Source organism: Anopheles merus, chromosome 3L (genome assembly GCF_017562075.2).
Source record: "Anopheles merus strain MAF chromosome 3L, AmerM5.1, whole genome shotgun sequence".
NCBI lineage: Eukaryota > Metazoa > Arthropoda > Insecta > Diptera > Culicidae > Anopheles > Anopheles merus.
Genome location: NC_054085.1, coordinates 24,365,446 through 24,378,555, shown reverse-complemented (window position 1 = coordinate 24,378,555; position 13,110 = coordinate 24,365,446). Strand labels below are relative to the sequence as shown.

The following is a 13,110-nucleotide window of genomic DNA, read 5'->3' as shown; positions in this document are numbered from 1 at the left end:
GACGAGGAGGAAATTGTTCTTTCACAAGAACGGTAAGAAATACGATTTGACTTTACAATTTAACACCCTTTTGTGTAAACTCATTCACTAACTTTTTTGTTCACTTCGTTCACTGGAGTAGATATAAAAAAAAATAAAGTTTTGGAGTTTTCCTATTTCTTTACACTACTCCTCTCTGGAGCCACCATTATTAATTTCGGATATGAAATTCGCGAAGTCGCGGAAGGTTAGTTGATCGGTTCAGACAAAAAAACTCTGTACACGGGTGCACAGTTAGGCGTCAGAATTGTAAGTGTTTATTCAGATTCAAAATGAATTCTTATATACTAATTTCTTCAAGTTCTATTTTGGGAAGGTTATTTTCTCTTCCTTTTTCGCATATGTTCGTGTCGCTAGCCTTTTCCTTTTTGCCACGCCTACGCATTCTCCTAGGAGGTTTTCTGGTTCTGGTGTGCTGTTTTATGTCAAGCGATCCTGAAGGAAATGTGATCCCTTTTTTTATTGCTTTCTCTGGTGAGAACAAATTGTTGCATTGATTGCAGGCGTTGTGGTTTTCCCTTTTTGGCGTAACTGTACCTAACACTTGACTTCAGTGGTGCATGTTCCGGATGTATCGCATCATTGACAAATACTTGAACTTATTGCCTTTCGAAATCTTATCTGGTTCATGTTATTAACGCATCTATGTTTGAGAGATTTTTAGGTTTAACGATTTTACGGTCGTGAGAAAAATGGATGTGGAATTTTCCTACGCTTCTCGGAGTTGGTCTAGCTTGGCACACATGCATGCTGTAATCCTAAGTTAATCGTTATAGGTTCGAAACGATTTGAAGTAATTGACTGCTAAAAAATGCAAGTCAAAATACCCAGATGGCCCTACTTGAAGGGTTTAGGATTACATTAAGTTTGTCTCCTTGATGGTACGTCTGTTGTCGAGTATGTTTGAACTATCATATTTTATTCTATTTTATGGTTAGAAAGAAATATAAAAAATCTGGATTGTCGCGTTCGCAACAGGCATTGTATCTGTTGATGACATTGCGAAAGAATAACAAGTGCTTAACTCCATTCTGAAGACTTCATTAGAAGATCACTACAGGGGCGATGGCGTCAAAAGAAAGGCACAGAGAAATTGAGAGTAGTGTAAAAGCAGATCCTTCACCGTTTCCCACTCTACCTTTCAATTTGACCCTCCGAATAGTGGCAAAACGAAACTGTCACCGGCTTCGTACGGGACAGGCAGTTGTTTCATTCGCTTGCAGGAAATGAAACGTTTCGTCCATTGACGTCGTCCAGCTGGAGTCGGAGGTAGAAATAAGGAATCTTTTGCTCTTGTTTTACCCGTCCATCGTGTTGCCCGCTTGCCTTCCGTTACCTTACGAAGGATCTCGACCAATAAGACCGACCGAACGCGTCAGGGGATGGTGAATCATCTTCGTTTCGTATTGGTTCAAACGGACTTTGGTTGTCGGTAAGATCTGTCTAGAAGTTTTTCTTTTCTTCTCCATCTCGTCTTTGGCAACGGTTCGAGATCTATGGAAACTTCTCCCAAACTGGCTACCGCGACCAGTTGGGTGTAGAGGCCGTGTCGTAAAAACCGACCACTCGGCAGAAACTTTATCGTGCGGCAGATCGTCTTAAACCTTGCTGTTTCGAACAATGTCTCGTATACCGGGGGACTTATTATTATCCCTTTTTGAATATCTTACCCACTTCTGTAAGTGCCGTGAAACTCGGAGCTGCCCCTGCCTGGCTCAGACTCATCCGGGTGGAAGCGAGAATCCTTGTTGAAAATTCAACCCACCCACCCGACGTGACCGACCGGAGCCGACCGAGCACTGCTTGAGAGTGTTCGAAAATGAAGTGTAGTTAATATTTAATTCCGCTCAAGTGCTGCTTCAACCAGAAAGCGCGTCCCTTACTTTAGGCCACCCCTGCTGGCAGGTTGTTCGTTTCAAGTGGGCAATAACCTTCAGGCGACAAATACACGGATCTGCTGTACGCCGCCTTGCAGGATGCCTTTCCGTCATTTAACGTGACTGAAATTATGCCGATTGGAAGTCAAGGTTAAGAGAGCGCGGAGCACACACACGCACAGGAATTGCTTGGAATGTGGCTCCCAAAATAAGCGAGAGATAACCCCCCCCCCCCCCCCCCCCCGTGCCACAATGCACTTGACACTAATCGCCGCCAGCACTTTGGATGGCAAATTTGTTACCGCTCTTGAGATAATCACGTTTGCAAAAATCTCACCAGCCAGCAGCACAAGTGCAAATAGTTTTGCCGTTCGGGGTCGGCCGGTCCGGCGTGTAGAATTTTGGGCCGGTGGTGATGATGCCTTTGTACCCGGCGCTCGTAAAATCAATTGGAATTCCTTCCGATTGCCTTGGTGCCGTGACCGGGATTGTGTAGCGCAGGGATGGGGCACTGCTGACGTGTTTATAACTTGACATGGCGCACGTACCTTTTGGGGCGTAAAAAGTGAGCAGTGTTTTTCCGGGCAGGTTCTCTGTTTTGTCAGGCAGCCGTTTAGTTAAAGATTAAGTGCGCCCTTGAGGGTGGCAGAAAAAGGTGTTTCTTCGAATGAGCAGCAGCACACAAGTGTTGGTTTTGATTGTTGTGCTTTCTGATGATTTACAGCAGGAAGGAGGAAGTAATGGTGATTGTGTCATAAGCACGACGATCTTCGATTGTTGGGTTTTTCCTACTAGCATGGAGATCCGATAAATTAAATCAATGGAATAGAATAGAATAGAAAAATAGTATAAATTGACTTTAGTTAAGCCATTTTTGAATTGGCTGCAATGAGAAAATATGTTCTGCTCGTGGGATCTGTCCTGCTGTGTTCTATTTTTTGGTTTTGTTTTGTATTATATTCATTTTATATAGTATTTTTGATGTTTTCTGTTTATTTTGATTTGTACAATGAACTGTTTTACGTATTTTAAACGTAAACGTTTTACGTGTTTTCTAGTACTTTTCATACTACTTTTGATACTATGTTTTATTATTTCTATTTAATAACTTTCTTCATTTATTTTACTCACTTCCAAGAAGCGCTTACAGAGGCAAAATTAAAAACAAAGACACGAACAAATACTGATAGAAGCATATGAAAATTTAAGATACTCGTTTAAACCAAACGATTCAAAGTAAAAAGCCGGCAACAAACAACTTCAATCGCTCACGGGTGTATTCCTCAAAGTAGTACAAAATACCCTTTTATATTTCCGTATTGTTATTATTTATGCTGTTCCCCAAGCGTTTCCTTTCCATTCCACCTCTTCCTCGACTACATCAATTAGCTTCCATTTGGGATCCACTTCACTAATGTTTCAGCCGCCAGTGCACAGCATAAATCATACCGCGTGGTGCAGAAGTCAGAAACGGCAGAGAACAGACCGACCGCTACTACTACCACCACCACCATTGCGTGTACAGAACGATAAACAATAGCACCAAAACCACCACCACAGTTTGCAACCTGCAAACCTCAACCACAGCCGCCAAGTTGCCAAGTTGCCCGGAATGTCACACGTTTCCTGGATGACGCGCCATGCCACCGGTGGGCTCAAGTGGTGCCACTGCTAGGTTTCTGGTGCGCTGCAGAAATAACAAAAGTACTTACTCACTCGCGCTGGCGGAAGAAAGAAACAATCTCGAGTACCACCCGCAACACACACACACACACACACCACACACACTTCCCTTGTACGGCACGAAGACAAGAACACACAAATGAGACAAACAAAGAGCAAATTGTGCCGCGGGAAAGTGCACTTACCCGGCGTGGTACCGATTCTAATGCAAAGGGTGGAAATTTATTGCGGAAAATCAACGCTTTTAGTTGAGGTGTTGTGCCGCGAAACGTGACTTCAAATGAATGCTACGCCGGTAGTAGCTGGTCTGGGATTGAAAAGCTTGCAGAAAAATACAACAACAAAAAACATGCTTGTTTTGCGATATTGTTGTGGCAGGTTTTTTTTCTTCGCTTTCGGTATGAATGTCATGAATGTGAGACAATTAGCAACAACAGCAGCAGCACCAATGAGATGACCGTTTGGGGGAAAGGCGAGGGTTAAAATGCACTTGTAAGCAAGCTAAAGTTACACTCTATAATGAGGTGGCTGTTGATATATCGCTTCCTTTTTTGTTTTGGAAAATGATCGTTTTTACTGCAATTTGTGTTAATTCTTTTATTTTCTAAAATTATGGATATTTTAAAAGCGCTGAGTAGAATACATATTAATGGATGAAGTTGCTTGAAAAGAGTAATCTAGCAAAAACTCATAAAGCGAAAAAAAACAATATCATTGATTTTGATCGGCGGTGCTACGTAGATAGGTTAATATTAGTCTTTGGAGCAGTTTTTTTGCCTAACTTCAGGCGCTCACAAAAGCTCGAATAGTGTAGATGTGTAAATTAAACAAAATTAAAAAATGTCCAATGATTAGTTTTTTTACAAAATATTTAATCTATTTTGAAAAAAGACAATACCTAAAAATACGCCTAAAGATATACTATTATCATAACAAACTCTCCTTTTTAAGAGCTATTTGAGTTATTTTAGAAATTATTAAAGGTACGAAAGATAAACACAAGTTAAATAACTGTAAATTAAGTTCTGTTTATGTCTGTTAAACTGTTCTTAAGACTTTTAATTATTATTATTTCCGTCATTATTGGCCTGACCTACTTCGAAATTCTCTAAAATATCGGTGGAACGCAACTTCTTGTGGAAGGTTCCTCCGTTTACCTTATTTCTGCTGGCCTTTATATAAAAAAACCCAGCTGTTGCTATTTATAATCACGTGCTTTCATGCACCATATTTCTGTCTGCAAGTAGTCGCAGGAAAGCGAAGCATCACACAACATTGCTAGCCCCTGCTGGCAGCCAGCCAGCCCCGTCCGCTGCCCGTAAAAGATGAAAGGAAAATCAATAATTTTAAATTTATAACAACCAATCGGGCGTGTTCACCGTCTATCGCTCGCCTCTGGATGTGATGCTGGTGTTTTTTTACCTCGCTGTTTTTTCCTCCTCTCGCTGTCTCCCTCTATCGCTTCCCAGAACAGAAATTCTCCTAATCGGATCGATATCCTGCCGGGCAAATGTCTTTCGCCTATGATGCAGTTTCCTGTTTGCGTGTGTGTATGTGTGTGTTCGTGTGAAACGGCAACCGAACCGACCGTGCAGAATGTGTGCATTCACGTCGAAGTAAAATCGGTACAAAATAAATGGGTTATCTGTTCAGGCACGACGACGACTGACTGTGTTTATTATCTCGTCCAGCACCAATGGCATGGCATGGCATCGCAGCAGTAGCCGAAGCACTGCTGGTCGACCGAAACCGGGTGCTCACTTGGTGTCATCGAACCATGCCTCCGGTTCCACGGTTCCCATGGGAGGCAGTGGAACCGTGATGGAGCTGCGGGTGAGGAGCAGGAAGCGAATGCAACGATTGAATTGACAGCGCACTGTCACTTTCACACCCGGCATCGTAACGACTGGCGATGGTGCAGCACCGTGGTGCATACGTATGTAATGTCTTCCTCTGCTTCCAGCAATGGCAAGCAGCCTCCATTCACATTCAAATGTGGCCAACATTCATGCCCTATCTTCCACCTACCTTGCCCGAGGATCGAGGGGAAGAGCTTTAGTAGATGTTCCGGGCGTTATAAATCGAATTCAATCCTTAGTGGGTGCTGCACAGCATCAAGCGTAAGACCTGGCCGTAGGGGAAAACAGAGAGATGCAGAGAAAGAAGGCGAGACAGAAAGCAAAAGTGCATGTTTTATTCATTTCCGAACAAAGCAATTTCACAAAGTGAAATGGTACCACTGGCGGTGGAGACGCATGGTGGTTGTTGTTTGGTGTGAAAGAATCGAACCGAAGGATCTTTTAATCAACCGGGCCAGCGACGTCACACACACACACACATGTACTGGGAGTTTTACTGGCACGAGAACACAGTACTGCTGGGGCGCAGGGTGGAATGTTTATGAGAAAATCATCTTGTTCCAATCGTTGATTCTGTGCGGGCAAATGAAACGATTGCAAGACACTTAATTGATATCTTTCTTGGAAATGCACTCGTTCTCGTTGTTTAGAAGGAAGTAAATGATGTTTGTTCATGTGACGAAGGTGATGGAAATAATTGTAACAAGAGCGCTGATTACCCTTTTGAATGTATTTGTATGATACTTTTATGATACTAGAATTTGAGGTAATGCAGACGTTGTCTGGAAAAGAAAATAAACCAAAAAAAAAAGCAAAATATACATTTTTTTTTAAAAAAGAATCTCATGAATTCAATTTAAATTAACTAACATTTAATTTAAAAAAGTGTTGATGATTAAATTCATAAATAAACAAACTAATTTTAATCTTACTGGACTGGATCTAACTGGATTGATGAATATATTTTTCCTATAAAATATAATTGTAATCTGACAACATTTTTGAATCCACAATTATTGAAGTATTAAAATTATAAATGACTAAAGTAGTAATTAAAATGCTGCTAATTATAACCTAACATTAACTTGTTAGATGAACCAAATTTTGATCTTTTTTATTCTAGCGAAGAATGTGCTTTTTTTAATGTAATCATAACAATTTCCATAACAAAAGAATGCACCTTTGTCCGCCGCCCAAAAGGCTGCCAATATAATGAGGCCTTTAAATGCCGTTCCATTTTTTTCCTTTTCACACAACACAAGCATCAGCAGCTAAAGCAAAAATAAAAAATAAAAAAGATTCTGCAAATCGTTCAGCTAAACTTTCACTGCAATGAACAAAAGGATGAAAAGAAAACATAATTTCCCTTCTCCCTGTACTCTGCATCTTGCGCTGCGCGTGCATATTTAATTATATCGCACCTTTTTCTTTTCCGTAGCAACATTTCCTTCCCCTCAACCAAAACAAAAGCAGCGATGCAGTAGTAGCATCCGTGGCTGCACGACGCCTGCACAATTCCTATTTTAATTAGCGCTCAAAATGGGGGTTAAAAAAGCACAACCAACAAACGGAGGAGCGCACGCTGTACAGCAAATTGAAACCGGTCGGTCGGCACTTTCACTCGCTCGAGTTGGGTGTTGGTGAGAGGGTGCTGTTTGCTGAGAGAGAGAGAGAGAGAGAGAGAGAGAGAGAGAGAGAGAGAACTACCCTAGATCGCTTGTGGGATTTTTCGGGCAAGCGCTGCCGCGTCTTGCCACAGTGCAGCGTGTTTAGCATATTTGTATAAATATTTAAATCGATTGCGCCCGCCGCAAGGGAGTTTCGACCAGCTTGCCAGTGCGAGATTGTGCAAAACTGGGAAGGAAAAGTGCAACCGCAAAATCCCCCCTCCTCCGCTCTCTCACAGCTACAGCACCGAGAGGATTGCTTCACGTGCGCTTCACTTTTGACACTCGAAGCCGTTCGACTTTTGGCCTTTTGTTATCTTTACTTTGCGCCTTCGGATGCGCTTGCTTTCCCCGCTGTCCCCTTTTCAATAATGCTCTGGCTTGCTGGCATTATGTTTTTGGGTTTTCCTTCAAGAAATAGCTGCTGCATCCTAAGACCAACTCAACAGCGCTACCCGGTGGGGAGGGGATAGTTTTAGTTTAAAAGTTTGCTGTGCCGTGGGGAAGTTTTGTGCCGCTGCAGCATCTTTCAATTGCTTAAATCCGGTTGGTGCAAGCGCACTGTTGTTGTGGTTAGGAAATCGAATTAGCACAGTGCACCGCCCGCCCTTTTTGTGGTGCTTGACGGCGCTGCAAGAGCGTGGATTAGCATTTCCGCCAGGGACAACTTTTGCGCGCCGGCGGCCCTCCTGTGTTTCGATCGGAATCTGTGCAAAAATTATTTCAACCATTTTCCGTAAAACCACTTGTTCTGCGAAACAAGTTTCGGGCTGTTGTTTTGTTAGAATGCTGCACAGTAAAATTTCGGCCCGGCTGTGGCTATACATGTAGATGGGTTCCTGAATCGCCCCAAACTAGGGCTTCGAAGCCCTACCGGAGCGTGGCATCGTAATTTACCAACAAATAAATTTATTGCATGAGTTCACGCCACGCCGCAAACAAGTGCCTACTGCCAGCGCCATCGAATGCCCACAATCGGAAGCAACCAGACCGAAAAACAAACTGCTGCCGTTGGACCACGGGCGTGAACCTCCTCCCCGCTCCCGAGTGCAACGTCCTGCTGTGGATTGCGTGGGCGGAGAGGTATCGATATTTATCGGTAAAATCATGAAGCGATGGAGATCTTTCGGATAATAATCTAGCCCAGTGCGCGTGCCTTTCGCGTTAACATTTGCTAAAATAACAAACCTCAAACCTCAAAACACGGTTACGATACAGCCGGTATTAAAAGGGGCACGCAAATACATGCCCGGACTGTGGGCTATCCGCTCTTCACACTTCCTCCCCCTAAACGGACTTTCCTTCATTTCCGTTTCTCGCCCGTTTTTGACAGCACAATCGATGCGAATGGCTGTATGGGGGTTTTGCGCTAGAAATCGATTTGACCGCAATCAGAGGAAAGATTGTTTAAATTAAAAGCGGATTTCGTCCCTGGAATGGAATGTAGTTGTTATTGTTGTTGTTGTGAAGGTACTTTACCAAATCCCCACTACTATGCGTGTTATGGGGAGGGCGGAAAAGCACGTCCTTGTACAGAGAACATTCATAGTTCTATTGAATGTAAACTAGCCAAAAAACAACAGTAACCCTTTCCGTCCGTGCGAATGGTTTTGGGCTGAAGGTCATATCATATTTCACGCTTGCCCGGGTTTTCCGGCGAGCGCGTTTTCCACGAGCTTCCAAAATAAACTCGTGTGTGTGTTTACTCGATGGGAGGGAGGGAAGGATTTAAACGTGGCGCCCGTGTGTGTTTGTTTAGGAAACGGGCGACATTAGCATTTTGAGAAGGGTGGAGAGAGATGTATGTAATCAATCCCCCGTAGCCGTTGAATCCCCTTTTCCAACAAAGCAGCTGCGCCTTACCAGGGAACAACTTTTCTAATGAGATGTTAATTATGAGCAGCAATCGATTACATTCTCGTTACCGAAGGGCATTCTTTTTTGGTGTGGTGGTGATGGTGTGGAGAGGCGGTAAATAAGCTTGGAAGTAGGATTGAGCGATTGTTTGAAGAAATAACAGTTGGCACTCAATTTTCCAGGTCATTTTGCAAGAGTTTAGCGATTGTTGAGTTAGAGTTTCTTGGTTTTTTTACGAATGAAATCGTGTCTTAAGTCTAGTCTTATCACTACTTCCAATCATTTTAAGCAAAGAGTAATTCATTGTGTCTTTAAGATAGATTCACAATTACGTTACATACTGCATTCTTTATTTAAATTAATTTATGTTTACATATTGGTAACGATTTGAAAAGGATGGTTTAGATCAAATGTTGTCTGATCTATGCTAAAATTTTGAATAAAACATACAATTAATATTAAACAACTGGTAGTAACATGTAGTCGATGACCATGCTGATAAATAGTAGATTCATTTTAACGCTAGAAGTATAGGGCAATTCGTTTGGACTGGATACGTGTACAGGGTTTTCCACAATTTGTTGGTTGGTTTCCATCAAGTTTTGGTTTGTTCCCATATTTTTTTGGTGCGTTCCCACGATTTTTTGGTCGTTTTTCCAGAATTCGTTTGTCCAATTGTATTGATATCCAATCGGAAAACATCAACAAATTATGGGAACGAACCAAAAATCTATGGAAAACGATAAAAAAATCGTGGAAACCCTGTAAATTAAACTACCTATTACTCATAAGTAATAGTATGGCATGAGATGACAATGCATTAATTTTGATATATTTTTCAATTACTATCAATCACTTACAAAACCTAAAAATATTACTAATATACAACTATATGTATAATATAAATAAAGTTTGTCATAAACGCAATTGAGGAAATCAATTGAGATAATACTCCCTCAAAATTTGAACTTATGCAAAAAAGATGAGAAATGATCGAAACAAATAATCTTTTTGTTTTATCTTATTACATTCAATTTTTTTTTATTTTAGTCCATCAAATTTGTTTTTATCGGCATCTAAATGGTTTTCTTTTATGAAATTCTTAAAAATATGCCGTTAATTTACCAATTCCGAACACTGCACAAAGTTTCTTCTTCTTCTTCTTCTTCTTCTTCTTCTTCTTCTTCTTCTTATTCTTCTTCTTCTTCTTCTTCTGTTTCCCTTCTTCTTCTTCTTCTTCTTCTTCTTCTTCCTCCTTCTTCTTCTTCTTCTTCTTCTTCTTCTTCCTCTTCTTCTTCTTCTTCTCATTCTCCTTCTCCTTCTTCTTCTCCTTTTCTTCATCATTTTCTTCTTCTTATTCTTCTTATTCTTATTCTTATTCTTTTTCTTCCTTTTCTTCTTCTTCCTTTTCTTCTTCTTCTTTTTCTTCTTCTTATTTTACTTCTGATTCTTCTTTTTCTTATTCCTTTTCTTTTTCTGCTTCTTCTTCTTTTTCTGCTTCGTTTTTCTCTCCATTTTTTATTATTCTTCTTTTCTTTCATATTCTTTTTCATTCTCTTCTTTTTCTTTTTCTTCTTCTTCTAATTCTTCTATTTGACGTAACGTCCTTCGCGCACATGCCGGACTGTACAGACTTTCGACACTTAATTCATTACCACACAGCCGGATAGTCAATCCTTTTGCTACATATTATTGAGTCGTTCAAGTTGACGACTATACCACGGGGCCACCCCAAATTTGTTTGAAAACTGCCAAAATATTGCTTTAGATTCATTTCCTGCTAGGTTTTTGATGTCGAGAATGATTGGCTTGAATCGACTTCAGAATCGAAAGACTCATAGACGCTTACTTGGACTACTTGGACTACTACAGTATATACGCTCGGTAATCTGCACTTTTGACAATCAAATTCATTCGAAGAAACAATGTTAAAGTACTGGTATTTATCGTTACAAAATGTTTATGTTTTGTGGAATCGTATTTTTTTTTTCGAATAATGAGTTAAAATATTATATCATGTAATTGAAAATTAGTACGACACAAGAAACTCACTAGCATTGATTTATCTCTTTGATATAAATAATTATAAAGAAGAAAAAGATAAAGAAGAAGAATTTAATAAATCTGCCTCTTTTCCCCTCAATTTCAACCCCAATGATCTATAGTCACCCAATAAAACTAAAACACGCGTGACGTTTAACATTCCAGCACTGAATCTTGCACGGAACATACCGAAATACGACAAAAATCAATCGGCACAATAACCAATTAGGAGCATTATGTTGAATGTATTTTTCTCCTCCGTCACCAGTCCTTCCAGTATCCGCGACATCTATCCAGCCGAATCGAATCACGCCCCCAACCATTAGCAGCCTGATTGCCTGATGCCGCCGGCGTCTTCTTCTGCCCGTCTGCTACTAAACGATGCAATTTAGCTCTCCACACACCATACGCGTTTTCTCCCCTCCCCGCCATAGGAAATGATGCGCTAGGAACGCAACACCATCTGCTTCGGCTCTTCCCCCGCCCCCGAAAAGTATTCCGTATTTTGGGCCATCCAGAATGTAAAGACAGACGAGCGATGGCACAAAATAGATTGCCATCCATATTCTGCTGCTGCTTCTCCAAAGGCGACATTTTTTTTCACACACCCCATTGTGTTCCGTTCCACGCTTGTTCTGTATTGCAAGAGTAAGAACGAGATGTGTTCGCCCTCGCCGTTGTGTCCTTTGGAAAGTGTAATTTCTCACTTTCGCTACGCTCTTTCGGTGAAGATAAGTCTCGGTTGCCTTCGTTCCTTCGGTGGCAAGCACGATCGTGGAGGGATCGAAGCGGTAGGGAAGAATAAAATGAATATGTTTTCAATATTGATACCGAAATTTATTGCACATTGATGGGTCCTTCCGATACTGTGAGGTGATGGTGTGCTGCCTCGCATGGCCAAAAGGAAGCTTATTGAAGAAGTCATCCCCTACGTGTGTATGTGCTCTCTCTCCCCCTCTCTTTCGCCTTTCTCGATAACCTTCCGATGTCGGTTGAGCGATCGGAAACACGCTTCCGCTACCGCTTTCAAGCTTGTACTTGGCCGTCTCCGTTATCTTTAAGCATTGTCTTCCGTACCCGCCGTATCAGCGTACGGTTCGAGTGTTGCCTTCGGTGGTTTTTCTGTTGCCACCTAACACACATACGCCACACACTGGCAGGCGACACGCGGTGTCATTCGCTTCCTGTCACAACCAGATCCGAGAAGCATAGTCGTGAGACTGAGTGTGTGTGATTGTTCCGGAAGACAGAAGGAACGAAAAGAAATCCTTACCAATCACCACCATGCACAAGTAAATCGATATGCGCCACATTGTTTCTTCGCCGTACCAGGAACATGTTAGGATTTGCAGCAGCCGATGATGCAGATTTTCGGCATTAGCGTGACGATGGCCGGAGACGGACGGGATTGGACGCGTCACTGCCAGTGTGTGCTTACCCTGGAGGGGAGGTTCAAAATGGTCCAGATGTAGACAACAGACCGTTGACTTCGTTCGTTAGAGCTAACGAGCCACACACACAAAGGGTAGTAGACGGGCCTGGGAGTAAAGACCAAGGCACACCGCCTTAACGAAGCTTTAAAAAGCTTTAACGAACGATTTCACTTCACAGCCCCAATCGGAAAGTGGCCACTTCCGGTGCATTTGGGGCTGCGGAAAATCGCTTGCAAATTATGCTGCTGCTAGGATGAGCTCATCGACTATAAGTTAACATGTTTTCAATGTTCTATTGACTTCTTTTTCTCCTTCTATTTGTCTTTGACATGTTTCGCCTTTTTTTCGAAAACTACATTGTTAAAACAGGCAAGAGTCCATTTTATGACATTTTTGCAACGCGTATTGCATACCTTTAGGCGTTTAGAATTACGATTCAGATTGGGTTATACACTGCAGTTAGTTTCTAGAATCGCAATCCTTATTCTCGTGTTGATTTAGCAAATTCGTCTGTATCACTTGCTTTCGGTAGAAATTATTGAAATAATAATTGTGCTAAGGGTATATGCCAAAAACATTAACTAAATAATTGTCAAATAGTGTCACTTTTGGGTGTCTTGATTCGCTTCAATGTGTTTCGCCACAACAAAAA

At 41.6% G+C, this 13,110-nt stretch overlaps 1 protein-coding gene and 1 long non-coding RNA gene across 8 annotated transcripts in view; both read left to right on the top strand.

The window, feature by feature from the left end:
- Positions 1–13,110, top strand: part of LOC121598671 — a 441,765-nt gene that overhangs the window by 224,968 nt on the left and 203,687 nt on the right. The window lies entirely within an intron of this gene.
- The window catches only part of LOC121598677, a 45,302-nt gene that overhangs the window by 26,237 nt on the left and 5,955 nt on the right, over positions 1–13,110 (top strand). The gene's annotated exons all lie outside the window — the stretch shown is intronic.